The sequence below is a fragment of the Elephantulus edwardii genome, unplaced genomic scaffold, assembly GCF_000299155.1.
Source record: "Elephantulus edwardii isolate Elephantulus edwardi_28Jun2011 unplaced genomic scaffold, EleEdw1.0 scaffold00031, whole genome shotgun sequence".
NCBI classification, from domain to species: domain Eukaryota; kingdom Metazoa; phylum Chordata; class Mammalia; order Macroscelidea; family Macroscelididae; genus Elephantulus; species Elephantulus edwardii.
In genome coordinates, this window is record NW_006399781.1 from 14,419,206 (window position 1) to 14,435,423 (window position 16,218).

The window sequence follows — 16,218 nt, forward strand, 5'->3', positions numbered from 1 at the left end:
AGCCCCAGTGTTGGCTGGTTGTGTGATATTAGACAAAACTTATGAGACAGCTGAGCCTCAATCTTCTCCTCTGTGGCATGGTTATATACTATCTATCTGCTCATAGTTGTGAAGATGAAGCAAGGATACTATACAAAAGCCAGCACAACACCACCACCACTACAACCTGCCTAAGCTGGAGAGTGTTGAGCTTGCTTTTTGGATTCAGACAACAATGAAAAGTGGACCGTCAACTTCACAGATTAGTTTTTGGAAACCTTTCTGAAACCAGAATTCAGATAATTGGATTGTCTCCCACCTCAAGCCTCATATTCAATTGGTCTATTCCTTCCACTGCTTACTTTCTCTTCTACTCAATCACCTCATGTCCACCTAATTACCAGGTCAGGTAATAATCATCTTCATTCACCGTACCATTATCTCTTACGTTCTCCCCATCTTTTTCTCTACCCATTGTCTAAAGTGCTGAATTTTCTAGAATTAGTCCTGATACCTTCTTACATAACTGCATCCAGTGCAGAGACAACAATGTTAATGTCAAATCTAATGCCAACTTCTCATACCAACCTTACATTTGTACCCCCCACCTTGCATTTGTCCTTTCTGACCAATTTGAAAACATCCACTTCTTTTTCTTCTATGGTTATTTTCTTGTGAAAATTGATCTGCAGTAATACTTTTACCTGATCTACTTTGAAGCTAATAAGAGTTCCTTTAAAATGAAACTACATATCACCATCATAAAGCAGTTCTCTTGCGTTCTCATAGCATTTTGTGACCTCATCGTCCTGTTGTTGTTAGGTGCTGTTGATTTGACTACAACTCCTAGTGACCCTTTGAGCAGCAGATCTGAACCTGCCACGTCTTGTGCTGTGCACTCAAGATCGTTATTAAAGTCATTGTGCCAATCCATCTTGTAGAGAGCCATTCTCACAAAAACTAATTGAACAATTTTCTTGCTCTAGACAATATTACAAATGTGTTTATGTAGTAGTTTATCGTTATTGTCATTTGTGACTCATAGTGACCCTATATACAACAGCTCTGAGCCCTACTCTATCTTGAGCCAATTTCATTGTCTCCAACACAAATACCTTCATTATCTCAGTCACTGAATCAAGAACCATAATAATATCCTTTTAAGATTATTCAATTCATACAGGAAAATAAACTCATTTTCAAGGAGCCTTTGTAACATGCCAAATTCCGCTATTAAGTGTCAGAATTGGCAGAAAATTTATGCAGTAGGATTCTAAGTTCAAGAACAACCTCCTTAGCTAATCACAGGGCATTAGGTTCTATACCTGGAATATGTTGTCGTGAATGAATTGTGATTGTTAGTTGCTATCGTGTTATTGTTGTTAAGTGCCAGTGAGTCGAGTACAACTCATAGCAATCCTGTAAACAACACTTGTGAACCCCGTATTATCCTGTGACTTCTTTATCATTTCTGACAGATTTTTGAGGCCATTGCTGCAGACATAGTATCAATCCATCCTATTGAAGGTCTTGTACCTTTAACTCATCCTCCACCTTTCCAATCATGATGTCCCTCCCCAAGGAATAGCCAGGAGATCTCCTAGCAGCGTATTCAAAGTATATAAGATGAAGCTTCACCCTCTTTGCCTCCAAGGAGCACTCTGGTGCATTTTTTCCAAGACCTTTCTATTTGGAATTTTGGACAATCCACAGGGTATTCCTGGGTACCCACGGAGTCACACAAGATGGGATCTGAGAACTCTCTATGATCTCCTTAATCAAATAAACACCACCACCATATCAGATCTAGAAGAAATCTATCAAGACCTTGGAATTATCACATATGTCAGCAATGTAAAGAAAGAGAGAAAGTCACAAAACTTAGCAGAAGCTCTGTACAAGGATATTCCCTCAGTACTGTCTCTAGCAAAGATCTTTCTCTAAAGTTGGTACATGGGATTTGGACTTACACTCTCCTAAACAAGAGTGGGAGACCAGTAGCAGTATGTTGTGCAAGACATCACAGAAGCAACTTGTGAACTAAGCTATCATTTTAAGAGATGGCTGGGGAAGAGAGGATTTGAAAGGTAGCCAGGTGTGCAAAGTATGGGGATGTAGCAGAGAAAGCGAAGAGACAAGTCACATATTCTTGTGGGAGTTTGGAGGAAGACACAGTGACTGTAGGGAAGTGACTTTCTTAACTGCTAGGTAAAAATGCTTCTCTGTCAGATATTGTTCTAACACTAATAATCCACATTAAGATAGACTAGGAAGAAGGATTGGCCATCCATTTCTGAAATATAACAGGCCTTCGGCAACCCTATGTATAGCGGAGCACACTTAGAATAGACTAACAGATATGGCAACTGATAGGGAGCCCTAAATTTGGAAATACAAAGAAGGAGAAACCATTCTAAGAGGAAATTAACAATTGGTACGTGAAACATGAGAAACATGAATGTAAGAAAATAAGACATTGTAAAGAAAGAAATGGAACGCATAAATAACGATATATTGGGTATTAGTGAAATGAGATGGATTGGCATGGGACATTTTGAATCCCATGATCATATGATCTATTATGCTGGAGATGAAAACGTGACGAAAAAACGAGGTAGCTTTCATAGTTAAAAAGGCTATTTCTAAATCCTTCTTGAAATACAATATTGTGAGTGACAATATTCATACGCATACAGGGAAGACCTGTTAATACCACTAGCATTCAAATTTATGCACCTACAACCAGAGCCAAAGAGGAGGAAATAGAAGAGTTCTATCAACTGTTACAGTCAGAAATCGATTGAACATGTAACCAAGAAGCATTAATAATAATAGGTGACTGGAATGCAAAAGTTGGGAACCAGGAAGAAGGATCAGTAGTAGGAAAATAAGGACTTGGTGACAGAAATAAGGCTGGGGATAGAATGATAGACTTCTGTGTAATTAAGGATTTATTCATAACAAATATCTTATGTAAGAAACACAAATGCAGCTATACACATGGATTTCACTTGATGGGATGCACAAGAATCTGATAGATAACATCTGTGGAAGGAATCACTGGAGAAGTTCAAAATCAGCAGTGAAAACTAGACCAGATGCTGATTGTGGAACAGACTATCAACTGCTCATATGAAAGTTCAATTTAAAGCTAAAGAAGGTTAAATCATAACCAGAAGAATAAAAAATTTACCTTGAGTCTATTCCCCATGAATTTAAAAAAACAACTCAGGAATTGGTTTGAGGCCTTGAGCCTAATGAATGAAGACCAGATGAGCTGTGGAAAGATTTTAAAGATTTCATTCATGAAGAAAGCAAACAGTCATTGCAAAGAAGGAAGAAGAAGAAAAAAGACCAAAATTGATGTCAAAAGAGACTGAATATTGCTCTAGAATGTCAATAAGCCAAAGCAAAGCAAAGCAATCTAGAAGTTAAGGAGCTGAACAGAAAATTTCAAAGGGCAGCTCAGGAAGACAAGGCAAAATATTATAATGAAATATGCAAGGAGCTGGAGTCAGAAAATCAAAAGGGCCGAACTCACTCAGCATTTCTTAAGCTCAAAGAACTAAAGAAAAAATCCAAGCCATAAGTTGCAATACTTAAGGATACCATGGGCAGAATACTGAATTATTCAGGAAGCATTAAAAGAAGATGGAAGGAGCACACAGAGTCATTGTACAAAAAAGAATTGGCTGGCACAGAAGAGTTTCAAGAAACAACATATGATCAAGAGGCAATGGTGATGATGGAGGAAGTCCAGGCTGCTCTGAAGGACTTGGTAAAAAATAAAGCCCCAGGACTTGATGGAATACCAATTGGCGTATTTCAGCAAACAGATGCTGCCCTGCATGTGCTCACCAAGTGCCAAGAAATCTGGAGGACAACCAACTACTTGGCCAACTGACTACAGAGATTCATATTCCCATTCCAAAAAAAGGTCACCTGACACAATGTGGAAATATTATCATTAACAACACACATTAGCAAACTCCTGCTGAAGATTATCCAGAAACAACTGGAACAGTATATTGACAGAGAACTACCATAAATAGAAGCTAGGTTTAGAAGAGGTCGTGGCACTAGAGACATTATTGCCAATGTCAGATAGATCATGGCAGAAAGCGGATGATAAATACCAGAAGAATGACTGTGCTTCACTGACTATGCAAAGACATTTGACTATGTGGATCACAACAAATTGCGGCCAACCTTGAGGAAAATGGGAATGTCATAACACTTGATTGTGCTTATGCGAAATCTATACTTGGACCAAGAAAGCAGTCCTCAGAACAGAGCAAGGAAACACTGCATGGTTCAAAATCAGGAAAGCAGCGCTTCAGGGATGCATATGTAGAATAGATCATTTGGGAGGCAGGGCTTTATGAGGAGGCGCACGGCATTAAAATTTGTGGAGGACTCATCAACAACCTATGATATGCAGATGATACAACCTTCCTTGCTGAAACTAAAGAAGACCTAAAGCTCTTGCTGCAGAAGGTCAAGAATTGTAGTCTTCAATATGGATCGAAGTGCAACATCAAGAGGACAGATTTTCACTACTGGGTCAGTTGGCAGCACCATGATAGATGAAGAAGATATTGAAGTTGTTGGCAAATACAGCTTGCTCAGCTTCACAATCAACACTTTTAGCATCAGCAGTCAGGAAATCAAAAGATGAATTGGAAAAATCTGCCGTCATGGAGAACAACGATATTAGTCTAAACACAAAGGTGCACCTAATCCAGGTTATGGTTTTCTCAATTACTTTTTATGCTTCAGAGTTCAAAACAATAACTAAGGGTGACAGAAGAATAGATGCCTTTGAGTTGTGTTGCCAGAGAAGAGTCTTGAATATACCATGGAATGACAAGACAACAAATCGGTCTTAGAAGAGGTAAAACCAAGTCTTTCCTTGTAGTCTAGGATTTTGAAACTCTGTCTCACATACTTTGGACACATGGCCAGAGGAGATCAGTCATTAGAGAAGGACATCATGCTCTGAAGTATAGAGGGGCAGCACAGGAGAGGAAGATCCCAGATGAGATGGATTGGTATAGTATCTGGGGCAATGGGGATTGTGCATCAAAATTTGGGACACTTGCTTAGGACAGGGAAGTGTTCAGAGCTGATGTACATGGGGCCACTATATGTTGCAAGTGACTCAATGGCACATTACAACAACAACATACTATATAGGGGTTTTAAATTTTTATCTAAGCCTCTTGTTTAGAGTCAACAAGACCTTGAGGAGGGCTTTTGTATTTAAAAGTTGGGTGCTATTATATTTTGGAGGAACATTCTTCCAAGTGATTCAGCACTCTTCTGTCAATACGCTGTACTGAAGTAAACTGGAGTTACTATGATGCTGAATCTTGTGCCACTGGGGTGTCAAATGCCATAACAATTACCCATGGTGGACAGCTATTGGTGTCGCTCCCGGTTTAAGACAGCTTGGAGCAGGAGAAGCATCCACTTCCTAAACAACAGGCTCTAGAAAATCTATTAACTTTGATAACTGACTGTAGTTATAGAAAATCTTCAGGCCTTTTGTTCTTAGGGTCGCTATGAGTAGTGCTTCACGGGACAGCCATCAAGAACAATAATAGGGTATTTAGCACTCCTTCCCAAAACCACAACTCAACGTATTGATTCTTGTCATCCTTATTCATTGTCCAGCTCTCAAATGCAGGTGATTAGAAAGACTATGGTTTGAATCAAGGACACCTTAGTCTTTAAACTGGCATCATTACTCTTCAGGATTTTCAAGAGGTCCCTGACTGCCAACTTTGCCAATGCTATATGTCTTCGAATGTTTTGAATGTGAGTACCAAAGGTGTTGATTGTAGATCCTAGCAAGATGAAATTATTGACAAGGTCAAACTTTATCTATCATTATGGCCCAGTGCTATATTGGCTCAGTGGTAGGATTTTTGTTTTGACGATGTAGAGATATAACCCATATCGAAGTCTGCAGTCCTTGATCCTCTGCAGTATGTTCCTCAAGTCCTCCTTGCTTTCAGCAAGCAAAATTGTGTCATTTGTGTAACACAGGTTATTGATGAGTCTTTCTCCAATCCTGATGTCATGTTCTTCTTCTGAAGTCCAGCTTCTTGAATGATTTTTTTCAGCATACAGATTTAATAGATATGAAGAAATGATACAGACTTGATGCACACCTTAGATGGATCTTAGCTGAAAGCAGGGAATACCTGAGGAATGTGTATCTGTGTTTCATTGACTATACAAAGGCTTTGACTCTGTGGATCATAACAAACTGTGGCTGACTCTGAGAAGAATGAGAATCCCAGAACACTTGATCATGCTAATGAGAAACCAATTCTTGGACCAAGAGGCAGTCATCAGAACAGAGCAAGGAAACACTGCATGGTTCAAAATTGGGAAGGGCGTATACCAGGGATGTGTCCTGTCGCCATACCTTTTCAACCTGTATGCAGAACAGATTATCTTGGAGGCTGGGCTTTATGAGGAGAAATGTGGGATCAAGATTGGTGGAAGATCTATCAACAATCTGCAATATGCAGATGACACAACCCTGCTTGCTGAAACTGAGGAGGATCTGAAGCACCTGCTGCAGAGGGTCAAGGATTGTAGCCTCCAATATGGATTGAGGCTCAATGTCAAGAAGACAAAGATTCTCACCACTGGACCAATTGGCAGCGTGAGGAAGGATGGTGAAGAGATTGAGATTGTTCACAGCTTTAATCTGCTTGGCTCCACAGTCAACACTCTTGGCACCAGCAGTCAGGAACTCAAAAAGCGTATCGTGATGGGAAAGTCTGTTGTTAGGGACCTTTCCAAAGTACTGAAGAGTAATGGTGTCTCTCTGGAGACCAACGTGCATCTGATACAGGCTATCACTTTGCTATCACTTGTTATGCATCAGAGAGTTAGACAATGACTAGGGAGGATAGGAGAATTGATGCCTTTGAGCTGTGGTGCTGGAGAAGAGTATTGAGGGTACCATGGACTGCTAGGAAAACAAACAGATTCATCCTGGAAAGGTTAAACAGGGTTGCTCCTTGGAGGCAAGGATTCTGAGGCTCCGTCTAACATACTTTGGACATGTTGTAAGGAGGGACAGGTCCTTGGAGAGGGACATCATGCTTTGTAGGGTGGAGGGACAGCACAGGAGGGGAAGGCCCTCTATGAGGTGGATTGATTCAGTGACTGGGGTGATCGGGATGGGAATGTCAGAGACAATGTTATTGGCACAGGACAGAGCAGAGTTTAGGGCTGTTGTACATAGGGTTGCTATGAGTCACAAGTGACTCAACGGCACATAACAACTACATAATATTCTCTTGCTCTGTTTGGACAACAGCTTCTTGGGCTAGGTATAGGTTCTGTATAAGCATAATTAAATGTTATGAAATTCCCATACATCACAATTGTAGCCAAAATTTGTTATTATTTACATAGTCAAATGCCTTTGCATAGCCAATAAAGCACAACTTGCTATCACAATTGTCTCCAAATCATGATACTCGATTCAGGGTAATTTCAGGTACATTGTCATCAAATGATTGTAATTCATAATTTTCTTTGGCTGACTTTCAGAAATAGATGGCCAGGAAATTCTTCCTGGGACATTTTACTATAGAAGCACCATTAAAACCTGTTTAGCATCACAGAATCAACTCTGATGATAGACAGGTGGAGGCTGAGCATGAAATGCACTGGCCAAGAGTCAAATCCAAAGATCCCATATGGAAGGTGAGAATTCCAGCTATGAACCACCACTGCCTCCCTTAGAATAATGAATTGTGTTCTAATGAGATGCAATTTATTCTTCTTTGTACTGCCATTCCTTAGGCTAGGGTCAAACATATTCCACATTCTTAGTTAATGAAAGAATAAGTTGAATGAAAGAACACATTTGTGTACATGAATGAGGTTTGAATGATACATATTTGAGGCTCAGTATCAGAAGAATCTGCAGGGACAATATTGGAGACTGACTCTCAAATATTTGATGAAAAGGAACCCATGGAAGAACAGAGAGCAGTTCCCTTAAAGCCTTTCACCAAAATGTATTGACCAGCAGGCACGGTCTCTTGGACCATCACTTGCTCTTATGTCATAGATTGCAAGCATACTCAGAAGCACAACGACTTTAGCTATGTATATTCTTTTGAGAAGAAGTCGTGGTAATGAAAGTGAAAGACTGTGCTGACAGACTGGTGACTTGAGTCTACTCAATGATTCCACAAAAGAGAGACTGAAATAATTATTTCTGTAAATATTATTGTTACTGCTGTGCACAGTCAGAACTGACTCATAGCTCACTTTCCAGTAGGTTTTCAGAGGCAGTAAATTTCATGGGAAGAGATTGCCTTTCTTTCATGCGAAAAGATTGCCCATCTTTCTCCCACAAAGCAGTTAGTGGATCTGAACCACATATCTTCAGATTGGCAGTGCCAATATAAGATAACTTCTTATCATTAAGCCATCAGAGCCTAGAAAACTCTGCCATGCACATTCACTATGAGTTAAAAGTCAACTTGATGGTACCCATCATCACCACTAAAGTATCTTAGGAAGTAATTTACCAACTTTTCTAAATCTTCCAAGATTCCCATATTAGTTGACAATTTCTGTCCTATAACTCCCACCTGAACCCACCCAAACTCCACCTTTCCTTTTTAATACAAAAAGGTGCCTGGAGAACACACATACACGCCCACAGGCTTGTCTTCGTATTCCAGCTTAGCCAAAACATCTAATAACTTAATTGCTTTCCTATTTGTAAAACAAATCTGTAGAGCTTGCTGACCACAAAAAAGGAAAATCAATATTAGAGTTTGTGCACATCTAAAATCTTGCAAAAGCATGAGGTAACCTGGTCTTTGCCAGAGCAATAAAGAGCATCCTATTTTTTTTTCTTTTTAATTTTTTTAATTTCTCTGCCCTCAGGAAGCTGCCTGTTTGCTCAGGTCCTGGCTGCACTGTGGGGAACAGACATGGCTGGTCAGAGGCTCAGACTGCTGGACTCAGCTGCCTCCTTTAGTATGTTCAAGGTCTAGTAGCCACAGAATAAGGTCAGACAGTGGTTCTGCTGACTGCTTCACTGTAAGCATATTTTTAAAGGAGCTTGTAGAAGCAGAGTTACCAGGTGTCTATTTCCAGAGTAGATTTCTCTCACCTTGCCTGAGCCCATTGAGAAAGGAGAGATTTCATTGAATTTTCCACCCACTGATGAGTCATCCAGCATATCTCATATTTGCTCTGCTCCTGTGGTTGCCTCTCGGCAAATTGGAGCCCATTCTGCTGCACAATTCTGCTGCTGAGCTATTACAGGCTATTTAATTAAATTAAGCCATAGGCAGAGAAAACGGCCATAACCTTCATAATCTGTGAAACCTTTAATCATTTGCCAAGCATCAATTTCCTAAAAATGGAGATTGTGACACATCACCAGGAGACTGAGTCTCAAGTGGAAATTGTGATTGTTTACAGGGTGTGCAGGGATGCTGTGAGGCACAGGAGGTAGTGGAGGGAGAGGAGGCAGTGCTTGGGGCTGGGGACTGAGGACAGCACCATACACAATGACCTTGAAATCCAAATTAGCTCCTGCTAATTGGATGAGGCTGTCATTTCCATTTCTGAGATTGTAAAATTGTGTTTTGTTTTTCTCAGTGAAACAGAAACACCTGCTCTAGGAGACTAATTCAGTCCTGAAAAGGCTCGTTCTCTAGTTTTAGAGTAGTTGGGAAAGAAAAGGAGGCAGGACCTAGAAGCCAGATTTCTGACGCTCCACGACATCTCCTTCCTTTCTCTGAGTCTTCCATAGGCCAGGCTGGAATAACTCATAAAAAGAAGTAATACTTATTGAACGTCCACACATGCACAAGGACTGCATTAAAGTTTGTATATGGAATAAACCTGATTAGATCCACACTATGAACTTTAGGCTCAGAGTTATTATTTGCCCAAATACTCAACCGAGGGAGGAAGGCTTTAAAACTTAAGTCCCCTAGTTTCAGAGCTCATGCTCTTTCCAGCACAATTTTCTCTTTCAATGAGGTTGGGTGGTGCAAATGGTTAAACTGCTTGGTTGCTAAGCAAAAGGTGGGAGGTTCAAGTTCACCCAGAGGGACTTCGAAAGAAAGGCCTGGCTATCTACGTCCCCAAAAAATCAGCCCTTGAAAACCATATGCAGCACAATCTTGCTCTAACATATGTGGGGTCAAAATCAACTGGATAGTGACTGTAGGGATAACACTTGCTAATTTCACTTTGGGGTTGTTTTTTTTTTCAATAAAATAAACTTTAGGTTCAGAAACTTTATCAGGCAACAAGATCTTGTGAGAACTTAATAACATTGTTTCATTTTTATTTTATTTAATTTTTACAGTTTTGCTTTATTATGGCATCTGATTGAGGTTTTTCCATTCACAGAATTGATACAAAGTTTCATTTGAAATGACTATTATTGTTTAAAAAATGCATTGAATTAAAAATACTGCGCAAAAAAATAATACAAACACTACATGAAGATGGCAGACATCATGAAGCTGCTATGCCAATGACCACAGTTGCACAAGACACTGATGTGGGTGTATTTGAAAAATAGAAAACAGTTACATGTAAGTGAAAGATGGGAGAGAACGATAAACTAGAAGAGTTTTCCAGTTGTCAGACTATCAAAGATCTTCCATGTCTGCCTAAGAAGTTAAAATTAGTGAGGGTCCATGGAAGAGTTATAGCCAGGAGAAAGATGTTATAAGATTTGCAAGTTTTAGGGAATGTTCTAGAGGGATGTGACAGATATCCTACAGAAGCCGAACGCAGTATATCAGTTAGGATGTTAACAGGTCCTGTTGAGAGATGACAAAGGCATGGATGAGAGCAGAAGCAATGGGGCCATGTGTAATGGGATGGATTTGTTACTACCACCCCTATAGTTATGAATTAGATGTGGGGACAGAAATCTGGACTATTGCTCATATTTTGTCTTGATCAGTGTGTGACAGGTGACTCTGTTAATCAGACAAGGGAATATGATGTCTTAGTTATACTTTATGTAATAATTGACAGTTTCGATCCTGAGTAGAACTTGAAATCTTATTTCTGCTTTAACAGCTTAGTAGGAAAGATACAAGGTCTTTCTAATATTTATGGCTAACGGTTTAATTCCCCAGGCAAACAGATTAAGAATGTAAAACCTGTGGTAAAATAATATCTTCTCACATTGTAAAAAGCTAGTTTATGTTTAAGTAAATACTAGAAAGGAATATGTATGTCTCTACTCTTAACTTTTTCAGAGGGTGTTTGTAGGAGGTCATCCAAGTTTAGTGAAAATTACATTAAATTTAAACCCAGTAATTTCTTATTAGAATTCTGTTTGCAATGTAACATTATATGATCATATGATATTAAATGCTTTGAATTCAGAGTCTTCGGGGATGGAAAAGCAAGAGTAGAAAGGATTTTTCTTAACTTTAAGTTACTATGGTAAGTCTTTGTCTTGCAAAAAGATATCCTGAAGGAAGAAAGGGATTTCACAAGAAGAGTCTTCTGTGGGGGCAGAATTATCTTCTAACCAGAAGGTACCTGACTGTGCTGGATTTGGGAATACAGAACATGTGAACAGAGCACACAGTCTTGCTTTGTTCTTCACAGTGGAGAAAGCATGGGGTCTAAGGGAAAACTGTTTTATTTTTGTCACCTCATCAGCTAAGAAAGTGCATGTCTGTGAAATCTCTCCTTTTATACAATGCAACGGCCTAAGGAAGTTGTGAAGGGCACTTTGGATTCTTGGGAGGAAAATGGAAAACTCACTTTAAACTCAATTCTGAATAGAGGTCCTTCTACATCTGCCTGTGGTCCTCAAATCATGGCGATGAACCCTGCGTATACCACTAGCAAGATACCTGATATCAGGAGACCTAGCAATTTGACAAAATAATGACAACCTAAAACATGAAGTCACCAAAGATCACCCATAATGAGGGGGAAATTTCTGGCTCATGTGTGGAGCAAAGAGCAAGTAGACTGAGGAGTTGTTGAATAGGAAATGGCAGCAAGTCCTAAGTTGTTGCTGTTGTTGTTAAGTGCCGTCGAGTCGCAGGCGACTCCTAGCGACCCTATGAAGGAGAGTCCTCGACGGAAGTCCTAAGTATCTGTAAGCAAATGCGATTGCTCCCATTTAAGAATGAATTTGAGTTCTGACTTCTCCAAGTCATTAAGGAAATGCATTAACGATTAAGGAAGACTGAATAAGAATGGTTGACTTCAAATTACGGTGTTGGCAAAGAATATTGAAAATACCAATACAAATCTCCTCAGAATTCTTCTTAGAAGCAAGAATGGTGAGGGTTCAACCCACACACTTTGGGCATGTTATCAGGAGGGGTCAGTCCATGGAAGGACATGATGCTTGGACAAAGATGTGGTCTGTGAGGGACAGGAAGATCCTCAGTGAGATGGACTGGCACAGTGGCTGTACTGATTGTGAAGACGGCTCACAGTGGATTTGTTCCGTTTTTACATAGGGTCACTGTGAGTTGGAATCAAGCTGATGGCACCTAACAAGAAGAGCAGGGATGGAGAATTACTGAATATCCTGGATACAAACTAAGGCAAGGCGGTGTGCACAGTTATCGTATCAGCTTAGGGTCATTCCCTCCCCACCCCCTGCTTTACTAGATGGTTGCAGTGAACAGTAAGGGTGGTTTTATGAAAGCTTTACAGAGAGTCATCATGTTTCAGTAAATTTCTGTGAAATTATAATGAAACATTAATATAATAAGCTATTAGAGTGCTGATGTAAAATGGATTCTATATAAGAAGCAAACTATACTTAGAATGCCTGATCAAGTAGCACAGAATTTATTTAAGCTACAACTTTCAAATACTGTTTGGTGATTATGCTCCAATACCATTGTTTTTCTAAAGGAATATGCTTACTAGGACACGATTGGGAAAACGATAGAACATGCTAATTTGTTCAGTTTGTGCAATGTAGTGTGTGCCATTTGGCACTAAAAAATTTCGATTCCAAAATGTAACAACTTGAAAAGGAAGGTAAAAATGGAAGGTATTTAGGATAGCATTGGAATATTTACCAGGACTGTTTTTTTCTTACTTTTATTCAAATTTAGCCCTCATTACACCACCATGTTGGAATATCTATCGTATTTCCACATCAGAGATGAGGGAATAAGCTTGGAAGAGGAGTTTGTCCAAATTTCTTCAAGTGCTAAGTGGTGAGGATGGCAGTGTAACCATCAAGCTCCTGCTCTCTTCACTGACAGAATGTGACCCACAAATCTAAATTTATCCCATGGCCACTTCACTCTGATGAAAAAACCCAAAATTAAAGAAATGATGCAATGAACCACTAAGCCAATTGCATGATATTCCAGACTAACTCTAAAACAAAGTTAGAAAGTATATATTGTCCCAAATACAAATTTAGAATGGGATATAAGTTGTAGGGTGCATGTAAGGAAAGGCTGAAAAGGGAAGGCCTGTTCGTGTCTGAGGAGCTGAGGCAGAATGGTAGTAGGAGTAGCCTCACACAACGGTAATAGACTTCAGAGTAAAACACTGAGGAGAAATGTTTCTGCCATTCTGTAACTGTGATGGGTAGCACCAAGAAAGGTTGTTAACCTGCCTGAGCCTACATTTCTGTGGCTTTTGTAGTACCTATTTCCTGCAGGGTTAAGAGACTCCAAAGAGATATTTTAAGAAACAAAATGTCATACAAATGTCTTTGCATATGAACAAACATATTTAAGTTTATAAGCTATGAAAGATGTTTACATCTATAAAGGCAACTCTCTAGCCTCCTTGAGGAAAACGTGGAATGAGAAAAGATGTATTTTCTTCCATTAAATTCTGTCCCAATACATCTATGTGAGGAAAAGGGGTTGAAAAACTTGCCCATGGAACTATAATCCTATTCTCGCTCCTCTGTAGGAATTACTTTTTAAAAAGGATTGGTTGGATCAGTATAGATTTTCTCCAACCAAATGTCTTTTCCTACTTTCCAGTGGGTAGTATTTTATTTAAACTAAATTGAAGTTCAAAACTCTCAGCCTACAACAGACACTTGCTGATTCCATTACCAGGACATCAAGCAGTGCTCAGAGGCATGTGTAGAGAAGAACGTAACTACCTTGCTCTACTGCCAGCCACAAGAGTTGGAATATTGTAGCTTCGTGTGTAACAGGAGGGCTCTGCCTTTTATAAATGAAAGCATTTCTAATCAAATTAATCTGTTTGAATAACAGTTTCCATAAATGTATTTTATTCTATTAGTTTCAGATCATGTCCATCAGAAGTAGGAAGCAATCTAGTTCGTACAAGAGCATCACCAATCTTTAGAAGATGTTAAGTTCCTAGATTTCAAAACTATGTCATTACGCCTCAACCAGTAAGTTGTTTTGTCTTTCATCATCAGGACAGAAAGCAAAGCTAACTAATGACTGGGAAGACTTTATGGCCCAATTGAATGTTTGCTGTTTGTGCTGCTGATGTGGGTCTCCAGTACAAGACTCCATCCACACTGTTGACGTGAACGGTATTATGCTTGTAGAAATATTTGACTATACTGTGCTCTCTTGTGAATCTTTATTTTTCCCTACCACGGGAATGTTTTTGTTTCAAATTATCCCAGGTAAACTATTTTAATTAACTGCTAAGGTAGATAGTTTTCTATATAGGGGAGAAGGGTTTGAACAAACCCTCAGAATAAACTTGAGTTACTAGGAAACGATCTCAGACTTAAGTATTCGGTGCACACTCTCTGGTTTGCAGAATAGCTGGTTAGCTAAACAACAGGTAGAAAGTGATGGGATGTGGTAATTTCAAATATGTGTTTCTGTGTGTAATGGTGAATGGTTGTGAATATTCAGTAATAATAAAAACAGATAAAAGCTAAAGGCCAAAGTATGAATTTCCTTGGCATTCATACTCTTTGAAGAATAACAATACCAGAACTGTTACTAGGTGGTGATATGGAAGAGGACTTTGATAAGAAGCTTTGGGGTACTCTTATTAAACTCCAAAGGAGGCCACATTATACCCCAAAAGATAACTCCATATATTTCAAAAGTCTTTAACCTACATGGAATAATGAATAAGACTTGAAGAGATATAAAAATTATCATAAAAATATCTATTTGTTAAAATATGGCTTTAGTTTTGGCTATTCTTGACAATTAAAATAATATCCTCATTTCTAGGATGAAGTCTCAGAATGTGGGAGATTTCTCCTGCATAGAACCCTCCCTGAGCAGTAAGATAGTTTGATTTGTTTTATTCTATTGGACAAGGTGAGTGAATCCAATTTAGCCTCCTCTCATAAAACTCTAAGTTAATAAACTGTGGATCTGATAGAAGATAAATTTAGTGAAAGAATAGAGAGACTTAGCATAGGTAGATTTTGGCTGGTGCCTTTTAGTCTATGTGGCCAATAGCAATAACATTTCCTTCCATTTTATGACAGAATAAGATTGTCACATTGGCAGTTCCACTAGTTTGAAGGAGTTTCTTGTTGCCAAAGAGCTTTTAAAAATCCAGGATCTGGACATACATGTAGGTACTGTTTTTCTCTGCTGTGTTATTTTATATAGGGCAAAAGAAGATGGTGTATTGCTTGGTTGTGGCTTCTTCAACAAGGAATAAAGTGGTAACAGAAAACAGTAGGTAGTAGATGCTCAAGAGCAGGCAGTGGACAAAGGCAGAGGACAGACAAAATGATCATGGGATCCATCACACACATTCCTGAATTAGCACAACTGTTGGATTATAGGGAAGGTGCTGGTTCAACAGACTGAAACCCTAGTCTGCTGAGCAACACTGCCAGGTCTCCACAGAGTAGCATCTTTATTGCAATATGTCTTTAATGAAATGAACAAAACTTTAAATAAATCACAATTACTTATTGCTTAGTATTTTGGATAATAAATTCTTTAGTTTTATCAGTACCTCACGGCCTTCAAATGTGCATTCTTCAAACAGTTTCAATTACATATACATTCTTTCTCCTCAACAATAAATTATTCTTAAAAAGAGAAAAAGGAAAAGATACATAATTTTAAAGAAAAGAAAATAAAAAACATATACATTTTGACATTTATCTTCAACTTATATGAAAACAACTCTCTATGTTAGATGCTTAAATATAAATAATCATGAACATTATGTTATTTACAATGTTACACAGTAAGTTGAGAGTATAAACTGACATTAAATCATAAAGACAATAAA